Genomic DNA, 12951 nt, shown 5'->3' with positions numbered 1-12951 from the left:
TGTCTAACTATTGTATCTTGGAAACAGAATACTTGTTTTCTAGGCGTCACAGGACCACAGATGGAGAGGAATTTTGCCCTGGCTGGACCATACCCCAAGCCTCACCCACAACTGATTTAGATAAAATTTGGACTTAGAGTTGATGCTGGAATGGTTGACTTTGGAGATACTGGGATTGGGTGAACATATTGTTTACATGGGAGGGACATGAGTTTTGGGAGTATCAGAAGGCAACCTGTTTTGGAATGAACTGTGTCCCTCAAAACAGATATGTTTAAGTCCTAACCTCCAATCTCAGAATATGACCTTATTTGGAAATAGGACCAGTGTAGATGTTATTAGTTAAGCTAAGGTCATACTGGAGTATGATGGATTTCTAATCCAATATGACAGGTGTCCTTATAAGAAGATGGCCACGTGAAGACAGAAAACCAGGGAGAATGCCATGTGAAGATGGAGGCATAAATTGGAGTTATGCCACCATACCTGGGTCTATCAGAAGGTAGAAGAGGAAAGGAAGGATCCTCTCCCAGAAGCTTCCAAGAAAGCACAGCCTAGTCAATACTTTGATTTCAGACTTCTAGTCTCAAGGACTGAGAGAGAATACCTTTCTGTTGTTTCAAGCCACCTAGTCTGTGGTACTTTGTTATGGCAGCCCTAGAAAGTGCTCAGTAAGGATTTTGAGTCTACCAGCTAAGGTCTTATATAAATTTACATGATTCTCATACAAAATAAGTGAAGGAAGCCCTATTATCGTTATAACCCCCATTTATAGCTTACTTCACAGAGGCTCTTACAGGTTATGTGATTTACCCATGATTGACAAAGCAAGTTAACTGTGATGCTGGGACTTTAAGCAAAGTTTTCCAACACCTTGGGTGTAGACCCTTTACAGAATCGAAAGCACTGATACTCTGTTTCCTTCCCTTTTAGATGGATCTTATGTGTCTGTATGCATGCATGCATGTGTGTGTGCATGTGTGTATATATATATATATATGTGTGTGTGTTAATATTTATGGGTAACTGTCAAAGGACCTTGGTGAACTTTTCAGCAATTCATGGAGTAGATCTGATAATGAGCTAAAGGAACAGAGACAAACTTTTTGATGGTAATTTGATTTGCATACTCTCAGTAGAAAACTGAGAAGTAGGTGAATATCCAATGGATACAATGAATTAGACTAGCACCTACATATTAGTACATGCAAGCCAGGTTCTGAATATAAATATCTAATAATCAAAGGTGAATTGAAGAGTATGCTAAAACATGATAAGAAATTTATACACACCCAACTTAAAAAAAACACTGTCAGGGTCTCAAACTTAGTTTTTTTGACCATGATAGTCAAATAATTGTTTTATCTTTAGATTGAATGCAGATTGTTCCAAACTTTACATGAAGATGCTTCATATATATGTGCATATGCTGATTTTACTCATATTTAAAATTTCCTTAATTAGTGAAACTTCAGCCACCTGAATATTTAAGTTATAAATTATGAACCTGTCAGCATGGCTTTAGTGTAGAGCAGAAGGAGAAGTGGCAAAAGTCTCTTCTCTAACCTTGAGAACATACACATACCTAAGCAAATCCATATACAGACAAAGGACTGGATTATATAAGTTTTAATAAATTGATAACAAAAGTTTCAGCCACACTAGAGTGCAACTGGAAAATATCACTGCACAACTACACCTTAAATGCCAGTGCTTATATAGCTATTCCTCCAAATGGAAATATATTGAGGACTAAAGAATGATTTCCTTTGCAAAAACAGCGTGAACACTAAGAAACCATTAACTCTATTTGTCACCCAGTAAATAGAGTTTTTGATACCAGTGCTAGCACTTTCAATAGTGCTTGTTACTTTCCTTCTCTGGATCCAGATCCTCATATATAAAATGTGATGGTTCTTCAAGGTTTCTATGAGTTCCAAATTTCAATTGCAAAATCATCAATCACTGTCTGACATTTAATTTCAGTTCAAGAGAAATATAAATGGAAATCTGCAATAAGTAGTACCACAATAACATTTAGCTTTTGAGGTTTACTTGTCTTTATCATGTGAGTCTAAATACAACCAAAACAAGTTTTGCTGGCCTTGGATGCTTGCTGAATAAAGATAACAATGGCCAGACACTTTAGAAAGAACAGAAAATATATACATTTATCTAATTTATGGCTCCAGTGGCATAAGTAATGTATCTCTTTATGTTGGAAACTCAGTACGGAATATGACTACTCTGTAAATGTATAGAGTAGATACCTTTATTTTTAGAAACCAGCTTGGAAAACTGTAAAATTAATAAGCAATGTCTTTAATTACATATAAATTATACAGATAGCATCACCCAAAATAACTTCAAATCTTGCTATAATATAGTCCCAAATGTTTTGGGAACAAATTACCTAAGCCTCATAATAAAACCCAATTCATTTTTACAGTTTCTTAGCAAAGTACACATAGACATTTATAAATCATTATGATTTAGAATAAGAAAAATAAGATTACTTTTGATATTGTTATCTAATATCAAGTTAAAATGACATTTTAGGGATTAAAGATTCAGAGTTACTTTCAAAATTCCAGTGTTAAGTAAAATTTTAGATTTTCTTACTAAGGAAGACTTGGCCGACAATATAATGTACTATATAGTGTAAGTGTGATTAATACATCTTTCAGCCAAGAGGCTTAAGTATGACAACAGTTAGTTTTATAAAAACATTAAAAACTCTATTTCCCTAATACAAGCATAGAATACCTCATTAGCCTTAACTCAGTACCACTCAAAAGCAAAATCTTTTTCTATCAGCTAACACTTACAGACTTTCTCACTGTCTTTCATTAACCTCAGAACATGAAATCAGTTGATATTAAAGGAATAAAAAATGTCTATAATCTAAAGTATAGCTTAGGATAGATTGGTTCATTTCTTCTCCAAAGAAGACATACAGATAGCCAAGAAGCACATGAAAAGCTGCTCAGCATCACTAATTATTAGAGAAATGCAAATCAAAACTACAATGAGGTATCACCTCACACCAGTAAGAATGGGCATCATCAGAAAATCTACAAACCACAAATGCTGGAGCAGGTGTGGAGAAAAGGGAACCCTCTTACACTGTTGGTGGGAATGTGAATTGGTACAGCTACTATGGAGAACAGTATGGAGGTTCCTTCAAAAACTAAAAATAGAACTACCATATGACCCAGCAATCCCACTACTGGGCATATACCCAGAGAAAACCATAATTCCAAAAGACACATGCACCCCAATGTTCATTGCAGTGCTATTTACAATAGCCAGGTCATGCCCATCAACAGACGAATGGATAAAGAAGATGTGGTACATATATACAATGGAATATTACTCAGCCATAAAAAGGAATGAAACTGAGTCATTTGTAGAGACATGGTTGGACCTAGAGACTGTCATACAGAGTGAAGTAAGTCACAAAGAGAAAAACAAATATCATATATTAACGCATATATGTGGAATCTAGAAAAATGGTACAGATGAACCGGTTTGCAGGGCAGAAATTGAGACACAGATGTAGAGAACAAACATATGGACACCTAGGGGGGAAAGCGGGGCGGGGGCAGTGGTGGGATGAATTGAGAGATTGGGATTGACATATATACACTAATATGTATAAAACAGAAACTAATAAGAACCTGCTTTATAAAAAAATAAAATAAAATAAAATTCAAGAAAAGAAATGAAGTGTAGCTTAACAGGGGTACAAGTTGTATAATTTAAAAGTTACCGGAATAGAGAGAGAACATGAGTTTGCCACTTCTCAGGGCTCAGAGCTGAGAACAGAGGCAACTGATCATTAACTTTTAGCTGGAAGCAAACTTGCACACATATCTCAAGAGACTCTCTGCTCTGCCCTCCCCTCTTTCTTCTCTCAAATCAGGGGAAAGGTAGCTCTATCTCTTCTTGAAGGTCTTGCTTTGACACGCACCATTAATTCATACTTTTTATAGTGTAAAGTTAACTTGGCTTAAATTATATTCTGGGTCAAAGAAGGTAACTAAGTCTCGCAATTTGGTTAAATTTAATCTTCTGATTAAATTTCTGCTAAACTTAACCTTCTGATTCTCTTTCTCTGATGTTTATATAACCATATTTTCAAATGTATGTACAATGATGTGGTTTAATATCATGAATAGAACACATTGCAAAAGTAATATAATATGTAAATTAAACTGTCAGTGAATCTTCACCTTTTCTGACTAGATAACTTGACCAGTTATGAACAATAATAAAGAGGCCCAGGTCATGTGTTAAACCCCTTGAGAGGCAGATAATTTCATTTTGTTGCCTAATCATAAACTACATGCCTTACTTGGCCAGCCATTCTGTAAATGTCTGCCCTCTGTCACAAAGGGTCCTCCCCTAAGACTGTGATTGGAAGGACTTCCCTGGTGGTGCAGTGGTTAAGAATCCACCTGCCAACGCAGGGGAAAACGGGTTCGAGCCCTGGTCCAGGACGATCCCACACATGCCTCAGAGCAACTAAGGCTGTGCACCACTACTACTGAGCCTGTGCTCTAGAGCCCGTAAGCCACAACTACTGAGCCCGTGCTCCACAACAAAGAGAAGCCACCACAAAGAGAAGCCCGTACACTGCAACAAAGAGTAGCCCCCGCTCACCACAACTAGAGAAAGCCCGCGCGCAGCAACGAAGACCCATCATAGCCAAAAATAAATTAATTAATCAATAAATTTAAAAAAAAACAACAGGAACTGGGGAATCCAATGGTGGGTCAGTGTTGCCATCTTTGGATTTGAAGAACTTACAATAAGTTCTGGAGAAATGAAGAGCTATCGTTTAGTGGGTGTTTCCCATATTCTACGTAGGTTATTGTACCAAATAATTTACATCCATGACCTCATTCTTTAAACCACATAAGATAGACATTATGATACATATTTAAAGTATAAGGACACGGAGGGTCAGAGTTTGGTTACTTAGGTCAGACAGTAAACATTGAGTCCTGGATTCCAATTTTGGTTATGTGGCTCCAAGGTCCATGTTCCTCTCCACTGAACAGCAGGTCAGCCTTTCTATGGTCAATGGATGAGGAGAATTTGATTTCCTACATGAAAGATGCCATTATTTAGACTTAGGCAATAAGCAATGACTTATAAAATATGATTCCCAAAGATTTTAATAGGCTGCATTTCTAAATGTACATATATAATGGTTACAATAACCAGGTAGTAACAAATAATCTCTGGACATTTCCTCTAATTTATTTAGCTAAATAATGCAAATGCCTTTAAAAATAAGACGTGATATTTTTATGTCTTCTATTAAAACCTTAAGTTCAAAAAATATAATGAAACAAAATAAAAGCATTAGGAAATTTTGCCTTGTACAAGATTAGGCATACACTGAAGTTTTAACACACTAAATAAACTGTAATGTGGATTTCACAATTATATAGTACATATAGCAATCAAAAGCAGATGACGTCTTTACTGAGAACTCTTCAAATACCTTTGTCCCAACACAGCAAAGTGCTTAGTAGCTAGGAAGTGTTCAATACATTTATTTGGGATAAAATTACCTGATGCAACATAGGTGACTAATCAATTAATAATAACTTCACTCTGTACTCTGTAGATATACCTGAAGTAGCTTTTTTTTCAAAAAAGGTGGTAGAATAAAATTTCATTAGTCATTTGCTTCATCAACTACTTTTCTATAAAGCCAAATGACAATAAGACTTAATTCTATGCAAATAAATGATTATTAACTTTATTAAGCAAACAGGCCATTAATTATACCAAGAATGCTAAATTTAAAAAGCTCTCATATGTGTGATTAATATTTTTACTTAGTATTATTACAAAAAGTTCTAAAGTTAAATAAAAAGAGAAATACAAAGATATATTCTAAGATTGATATGTAAAAATTACATTATCAAGAAAATAACCTGATAACGCAAGATCTAAAAAAATTAGAATTGGCAGGAGTGTGAACAATACATTTTGTACTTATTTTGTATGATTTTGCTTATTGTTACAACAATATTAAATTCTTAAGAAATTACTATTCAAAGACAGTGATGTTTATTACATAAACCTTTGAGAAAGAAAAGCCAAATACAAAACAGACTCGTACACCATGAGCCCGGGGGAGAAAATGGCTGAAGGTGACTAACCTTTGCCAAGGTTACAAATTCTCAAAGTAATTCCATAAATATGGTAATGTGAGTTTTCTTTTAAATTCCAGTTTCCAAAATTCTTCAATAATTCGGGGATGAGAGAGAGAGAGAGAGAGAGAGAGAGGAAACGCTCTCAGACGAAAACCTTGATAAACAGCATGTGTGCTCTTGGAACAGGTTATTAATTCTGCCTTTGAAATATGACAATGAGTTCCTGGCAATGAATTTGTTTATAACATTATTCCCAAGTTCTAGGCAGCATTCGCACATTTCCCTTTTGAGATTTTGATGTTTTTCGCATTATGACTAAGGAGTGAAAACTGAGTTCGTGGGGAAAACCCAAGTTTCTCATGTGAATAAAAATTGCAAGAAATTCTGCAAGGCGGAAAGCTCAGATATAGATATTTGGGTGAGGAAAAGCAGTGAACTAGTCAAAAGACTAATCAAACACCTCACAAACACAATGGGAATCTTTTAATGGATTGCTTTTCTCATTTGGATAAATTTTTTTGCCTATTCTTTTCCTGGAAAGAGTACTGTAATCTTAACATTCATTTAGCATAATTGACTGTGATCCCATTATTTTCTGAATTCTAGAATTATAATGGAGTTTGAAATCAGCATATAATAGAAGAAAACAACCCAAATTTATTCTGAGTTAATTATCCTTTGGAGTTATAATGTAAAAAGAAATCCTTTTTTTTTTAACCTTGATAAGCATAAAAGGAAAATAAGTCTTTAGTTAAATTTGCTTGCATAAAATAATTCCTTTATGGTTTCAAAATACCACAGGAAAATATAATGGGATCAAAGAGGTCCTAAACATATAATATAGAGGTATTCTACCATTTCAACAGATTTCCCTCTTTTTGCTGATGACAGCAGCTCACTAATAGAACAGAATTACTGGAAGCATGATTTGAGTATAGGGAACATTTAAGACCCTTCGTTCTTTGACTGTTACCCAATTAATAGATCTTACTATTCAGCCAATACAGGAAACACATTCAGAGAGAGAGTACTTTGGAAATACCCTTCTAGCTCAGAACCTCTGACTCCTCTTAGCTCCCTGCCATTGCCCTCAGCGTGCACATGGCCTCACAGCTTTCTAGTAAACGCAGCAGCACCTGCCAGTGACTCAGCTCAAAGTCAGAATCACCAATACTGTCTCCCCTTCTCTAACATCACATCAAATTACCAATCCTGGTAGAGTCTACTTCCACAAGGACTCAAATCCATCTCCTTCCCTTCTTTCCCACAGGTACCATTTTATTTCAATAAATTTGGTAGCTTTCCAATTGTTATACCATCATCCGATTTCTCTACTTGAGTAAAGCCTCAGTACCTTTGCCTAAATCGGACAGTTGGTACAAGTTCAGACCATGGCACAGTGGTCAATAACTCCTCACTGCTGCTTTCCAACCCTCATACCCCACAGCCATCTTTGTGCACGCACGCGCGCACACACACACACACACACACACACACACACACACACAAGTATGCCTGGGGGATATGTTATAAGATAATATGATCAAGTGTGTAGTTTCCATCTGTTACTATAGTCAGTAATACTAACACTGGAGTTTTAATGGGCTTTGGCTTTTCACGGCCATTAGTAAATTAGAAGCCATTATTTCTCCTGGTTTAAAAAAAATGCTACAAAGGCATGAGACATTAATATAAGATATGAGTAAATAGAGCTTAAGGCAACATTACATCTACTGGCCCAGGCACATCTCACCAGGTATGAGATTTTTCCACACCTCAAAATAAGTTTATATCCTTAGTAAAAGTTAACAAAAACTTTTAAACATGTTGAAGTTACTTTAAATGAAAGTATAAAATCTTTAATTGTTGATGCCATGACATATAAATTTAAAAAGTAGAACGGCTATTATCAAAAAGACCAGAGATAACAAATGCTGGAAAAAGGGAGTCCTCGCACACTGTTGGTGGAAATGTAAATTTGTGTAGCCGCTATGGAGAACAATAATGAGGTTCCTCAAAAAATTAGAAATAGAACTACAGTATGATAGATACAGCAGTCCCACTTCTAGGTGTACATCCCGAGAATATGAAATTACTATCTGGAAGAGATATCTGCACACCCAAGTTCACTGCAGCATTATTCAAACCAGCCAAGATATAGAAGTGAATGGATAAAGAAAATGTGGTATATATATTATATGTGTACATTAGATACTATTCAGCCATAAAAAAGCCTGAAATTCTGCCTTTTGTGACAACATAGATGGACCTTGAAGGCAATATGCTAAGTGAAATAAGTCAGACAGAAAAAGACAAATACAGTGTGATGTCACATACATGTGGATTCAAACTCATAGAAACAGATAGTAGGATGGCGGTTGCCAGGGGCTGAGGGCTAGGGAAAATGAGGAGATGGTGGTCAAAGAGTACAAACTTTCAGTTATAAGATGAATAAGTTCTGGTGAATAAGCACAGCATGGTGACTGTAGTTAAGAATACCATATTGTATTCTTGAAAGTTTCTGGGTGAGTAGAGCTTTAATGTTCTCACCGTATCAACAACAAAATGATAATTATGTGAGGCGGTGGATGTGTCTAACCTTATTATGACAATAATTTCACAATATATACGTGTATCAAATCATTACATTGTACACCTTAAAGTTACACAATGTTTTAGGTCAATTAGTACATCTCAGTAGAGCTGGAAAAAAAGAAAAGTAATGTAAAGTCATATGACAAAGGTAAAGTTTATAGGAGTCACCAGCACACCCTAGGGCTTGATGAAAATCCTATGGCTTCAATTATTTTATTTGTCTCTGGTTTCCCTGTGTGGGCTCGACTGTCTTGGTGTCCTCAGCAACAGGCAGAGCACATGGACCTTCTTTGCCTTTGGCCCTGTGATGAGCCCCAGCCTACTCATTAGGCTTCCTCCCCCTGGGGAACCGGCTATTTCCTACTGTGGTGCAGCATAACTCCTTGCTGTCCTTCTTCACCCTATTCTAAAGAATTCTTTTTTTAAAAAGTATTTGATTTAGTGTTAGAAAGCTTAGGTTCAGACCTACACTTGACTTCTGACCTTGAACAAAGTACCTAACCCCTCTGAGTCTCAGGCTTCTTACCTACCTACTGGCTTCATGTTTCCTTACGGAGACACTTCTGGTAAAATAACACTTCAGTCTGTTCCACATCTGATTGCTGAATTTGGAAAAAGAGAAAAAACAAACAAACTATGCAAGCTTAGGACAGACATTTCTGGGCACTCTCTTTTCCCTATGGGCCTTCCTACAGGGGAGCTGCATTCTGGTCTGGTTTATACCATGTATATACTAGGGCAGGCTGCGCTCCTACAAAGGGAAAGCCTAAATTTTGGAGAAAAGTTCAATTAGAAACTCCATTTGACCACATAGCCAAGCCACATTCTCCAGGTTAGCATCAATTTTAATAATTAAATGAATGAGTCAAAGGGATAGCCCAATCTATTTTTCCCTTGTGTTAATTAATCAATTTAACCAATGTTTAGTAAGCAGTTAGCATACAAAAGGTATTATGTTATGAATAGTAGGAATGCCAAGATAAATAAAACAGGTTCTTTTTTCTCAAACAGTCACTCTTCCATGATGGAAAATAGATTCATACACAGTTAACAAGGCCTAATTATTAAACCTAAAATAGAGATATAAAGTATTATGAGAGTTGTCATATACTGTAGAATCTTGTGTGATTTAACTCATCTCTACATACAGTCGCATATTATAGATAAGAACCATAATCATAAAATTATCTGCTCAGGGCATCTGCCATAACATCATAAAGCTGTTAAGCAATGTTAGGATTTGATTATCAGAATTTAATATTTTAGAAATATTCCCTGTATCCGAAACCAATGTACTCATTATTAACCACATTTTTCATGGATACTTTAGCAAAGGTGAGTGATTTACTCTTAACAGAAATTCTCAATTCATTATTTCTGGAGTATAACATGAATGGTGAAGACTAAATATTTAATTTAAAAATTGGGTTAAAGAAACGGCCAAAAATATATGTCAATTCAGCCTGAATATTTGCTCTCAGCATTAACATCAACCCCCAGAATCCACAGTCTATGTAAAAGAAATGAGGACACAGTGAGTGAGTAAGTGGCATTGGTTTTAATGGAAGAATACTGTGGAGTGTGCTCAGCTTACCCCCCTACTGATTTCTTGATGTGATTTCAAGGTAGAAAGGCATATAGAGGTAAAGAAGACATGACAAGGTATTTGGTATGTAATTTCTTGAAACCTTCCGCTAACTCATTCCAGTGACTTTTTTTATTCAAATAATTTCTCTTTTTTTCTGCTACCCTTCTGTCAAATCTCAGATTAAAATTAAAGCAGAGTTAAGAAAGAGTGATATCCTTTGTATGTTCAGTGTTTCAAAAGTTTCTGAGGTCACACAAAGATCTATATATTTCCACATAGTTAAGTGCCTTGGGGAAAGCCCCTCCCAATTTTCTGTGATTTTTAACTATATGCAGGCAAATGAGATGCCAATTAGTGAAGCGTAGGAGCAGTGAGGCTGTAAATTAGAAGTTGAAGAAACAGACTAAAGGACACCACAAAGATGCCAAATAAATTTGAGGGAAAATAGAAATAACATTTAATTAAAAGCACACAATGTGATTATTGGTGTGTTTTTAAACCACATATTCAATAGGTCTGTGATATAATTTTTAAGTATCCAATTACCAGAGAAAACCTAGGGAGTCAGAAAACAGGCAGAGACAAGCTATTCCATAAGAACAATGCATGATTAAAAACTATGTAAGAAATCATGGCATGCTGCTACTGGCCTCCGTGTATAGGGCGGTAGATGGAATAAACAGATCCTGCATCCCTACCTAACTCTACTACTAGAATCGATGCTATTTCAGGGATCATCGGTTCTTCCCCACTGTCCTGGGAAAGCCTTGAACAGACATCATTTATCTGTTGACATTGGGAAGTGTGTAACATATGTTGGCTGAATTAATTAATATATTGTGCCTTGCAATATAGCTACTGTGCCCACAGTCTAAAAAGTTAATCAAAGATATGCTTCTACCAGGCCTTTAGAAGATCCACCACACCACTGCCAGACACAGTGAATGAAGTAGCAATTTCTATTCACCCAGTTCAGAGGCTCCTCTCTTCATAGAATGTCTGGAAATTCAGACTAGGTTTTTCTCACTTGCAAAGTATTTTTTTTTTAATCTAAGACCTTTTTTTACAGGGTGCTGCATACTTTTCCTAGCACCAAGAAATCTGCATGCTTAAACAGTGACATCAAAACAAACCTAAAGACTCACAATAGAGTCTAAAATAGAAAAACAAATGACGTGAATTATTATAGAATATACAAAACTTGCCCCATCTACATGTTTGTGATAATGAGAGCAGACAAGGAAGGGAGTTATTTAAAAGTAAAAGATTTTAATCTATTTTATAAGAATGATAAATGGAGTATACAACTTTTAAAAATTGTGACTCACTATTTTGTACATTTAAACGTATATAATATTATACATCAACTATACCTCAATTAAAAAAAGAAAAAAGAAAAGTAAAATATATGTTATTTTTTAATATATTAAATATTAGCTATCAAATATATATAATTTTTTAAAATTATGTTAGAAAATAAATTATGAAATTGACAGAATTTAGTTTCATTAAAATGCTTCTACCCGAAAAGCATTCCCCCCAAGATTTTGGACACTCTCCTGTCTATCCATGAAAACAAAGACTGTGACCCTAGAGAATACAGTATTTAAGGAATAAAAGTAATAATAATAACAATAGCTAATATTTATATAGCTCCTACTATGTGCCAAGTACTGTTCTCAGTACATAACATAAATTAACACAGTTCATTCTCACAGCAGCCCTATGAAAAAGATGCTTTTTACTGTCTTTGCTTCACAGATGAAAAGTCAAACGCTCTGGCAGATCATAATTACAGGCATACCTCAGCAATATTGCAGATTCAGTTCCAGACCACCATAATAAAGCGAATATCAAAATAAAGCAAGTTACATAAATTTTTTGGTGTCCTAGCACACATAAAATTTATGTTTACACTATACTGTAGTCCATTAAGTGTGCAATAATAGCATTATGTCTAAAAAATGTACATACCTTAATTAAAAACTACTTCATTGCTAAAAAATTCTGATCATCATCTGAGCCTTTAGTGAGTTGTAATCATTTTGCTGGTGAAGAGTTTGAAATATTACAAAAACTACCAATATGTGACACAGAGTTACAAAGTGAGCAAATGCTGTTGGAAAAATGGTGCCTAGGCTTGCTTGATGCAGGGTTGCCATAAATCTTCAATTTGAAAAAAAATGCAATATCTGGGAATCTCAATAAAGTACAATGCAGTAAAACAAAGTATGCCTGTAGTAAGAATCAGAGCCAGAATGTGAACTCATATACTCAGGATCCATAGTCTGTGCTCTTAACCTAATAAGGAATAGGCAAGGACAAGTCCGTTCCCTTAGGAAACCACGTATCCAAAAGGAACCATATGACATATTACAACCTACTTCAACAGTTATATGCTTAGCATGGGACAAAAAAATGAACACACCAAAGAGGCAAATCTCCCCATGACTGACTTCAGTCACCCTGGCATAAACCACTCTACTCTCAAGCTTCGTCACCTAATCTCACAGTGTCAGGCTGTATTAGCTTCTTATTGCAGCTGTAATAAAGTACCACAAATTTACTGGCTTAAAACAATGCAAATTTATT

At 35.5% G+C, this 12951-nt stretch overlaps 1 protein-coding gene across 7 annotated transcripts in view; it reads right to left on the bottom strand.

Annotated features, from left to right (window-relative positions):
- The window catches only part of SLC16A7 (solute carrier family 16 member 7), a 175189-nt gene that overhangs the window by 103718 nt on the left and 58520 nt on the right, over positions 1 to 12951 (bottom strand). Inside the window, exon 3 of one of the 7 annotated variants that reach the window (XM_089920958.1) lies at positions 9302 to 9373. The exons of the other annotated variants lie outside the window; for them this stretch is intronic. The gene's annotated coding sequence lies outside the window, so the exon portion shown is untranslated. The remainder of the gene's footprint in view (positions 1 to 9301; positions 9374 to 12951) is intronic. 7 annotated transcript variants of the gene reach the window in all.

This window comes from Delphinapterus leucas, chromosome 11, assembly GCF_059928025.1.
Source record: "Delphinapterus leucas isolate spDelLeu-1000000601 "Yukka" chromosome 11, BTC_Dleu_Yukka2, whole genome shotgun sequence".
NCBI classification, from domain to species: domain Eukaryota; kingdom Metazoa; phylum Chordata; class Mammalia; order Artiodactyla; family Monodontidae; genus Delphinapterus; species Delphinapterus leucas.
This window is presented reverse-complemented; position numbering and strand designations above follow the sequence as displayed.